Genomic DNA, 1,938 nt, shown 5'->3' with positions numbered 1-1,938 from the left:
CTCACGAAAAACCATTGGTCTCACATGATCCCAAGTCTATATATATATATATTTGAAAATGCTTTTTTATGACTTTTGTGTTGTTGTAGTTTATTTTTTCTTTAAAAAAATATTTTGGTAACATAAATGAACAAGCTTGACTTTTTTGTGTAATAAATTAGGTGAAGAACTTTTTTGTGTGCTATAACTTTTACTCTATATGTGGTAATAAATAACATAAAAACAAAACCATGAATTTAAGTAATAATTAATGACAATTGTCAAATGGTATAAAAAATGACTTCTGTATATTGCTAAATACATCTTTATCTACTGTTTTGAGTAAATTACAATTATAGTTATGTCTGGTTATGCTGAAAATATGGAGGTGGTCTGTCTTTCAAAATAAGTACAATGAGCATCTTTGTGATTTGCATTTTGTTATGACCGAGGTCTCTCTCTCTCTCTGTAACAAAATTAACTCCACTCCGTTAAATCAAAGGGAAGTGAGTGTTGGCAACGAAGTGGTGGTGATGGTTATTGTTCTGTTCTAGGCAGGGAAAGGAGGATATGTATGAGAGAAGAACGAGTTTGGTCTCCATATGAGAAGAAAGGGGTTGGTCAGGGCTTGGTCGAAACGAAGAGACACATGGTACCATTTTTAAGTGCTAGTTTAAAAAGTCTGTAATTAAAAGGGTAAAATGACTCATTTGTCTCTGAGTTAATGGATTAGATTTAACTTTGTTAGCGATAAGGACCCAAGTTGAAAAGAAATGAAAACCGCAGGGACACTCGGTTACTTATATTGAAAGGACCATAGCCAGATTCTGAGCTAACCATAGGGACCTACGGTGTAATTTACTCTTTTATTTTTCTCATCATATACGTCAACATCGAGACTCTCATTTTCAGTGTAAGTCGAACCCAAGAGGTAAAATGTAATACTTTGGTGTTATCGTTTTTTTGCTAACTTTTTGGTTTGTCCATTCAAGTTGGAAGTTTTAACTCAACGCGGACAAGCTGGTCATTTGTGTATGTAAATATTCGATCTTTGATCCAAAGATGGGCAGATTCGAAATACGGCTTGAGTGATGTAAGGAGGTTTGAGAAAAAACTTCATTAATCACATAGAGATATGAGTTGTGGCATAATTTTCAGTAAGGTTCAGGATGTCGGTCGAGTTGGTGTGACATATGGATATTTACATCTCTCCATATCCGCGGAACTCAGATTTTCGAGATCTACGTAGTAAAGTTGGCAAACCGAAAGTTAGCAGTTGTGACCACTTTGTCGCGAGATTGTAACCACATTTCAACACGACATATTTCGAGAGAAAGAAATCATGTAGGGTTCTTTTGTGACCAGTTTTATCATTCATTTTCGTTACTATCATACTTTTTGGAAAAGATTGCACTCATACTCCGCTTTTTATTACTTGTTATTAATTAATCTAGAAAATATCCCAACTCGCTCAAAATATATATACTTTCTTCTTCTCTAATCGAAACCGGTGTATTCTCGACTTAATACTCGAAACTTTGAAGTCCAATAGTATTTTTACCATTTTATTACTTAAAAGCGATCATAATAGTTGGTTTGCACTGCACCACTACTGTGGCACATTTGTGGGTATATACACTTGATATCACAATTATATGTTATACAATGAACATGTTAGATAACAAACCAAAACATATTTGAATTAAATGGTAAACGTTTTTTATATGGTTCTTGTTGATCCGTTTTATCTTTTATAAATTACTAATATATTAAATAAAATAATAATTTTTTTTAATCAAACAACACTTCAATGATTAGAAAAAAACACTTGAATGTACCTCATGATTTATAAAAACTCAAATTATAAGAAAAAAGCACCTAAATGTACCTCGATATCTCTGACACGTAATTCAGTTGATAAAAAAAAACATCAGTCTTGACATAAACATTATTAAACTG

This window comes from Cynara cardunculus (genome assembly GCF_001531365.2).
Source record: "Cynara cardunculus var. scolymus isolate 2C chromosome LG 3, CcrdV1, whole genome shotgun sequence".
Lineage (NCBI taxonomy): Eukaryota > Viridiplantae > Streptophyta > Magnoliopsida > Asterales > Asteraceae > Cynara > Cynara cardunculus.
The sequence above is the reverse complement of the archived record's forward strand: the minus strand, read 5'-3'. Positions refer to the sequence as shown.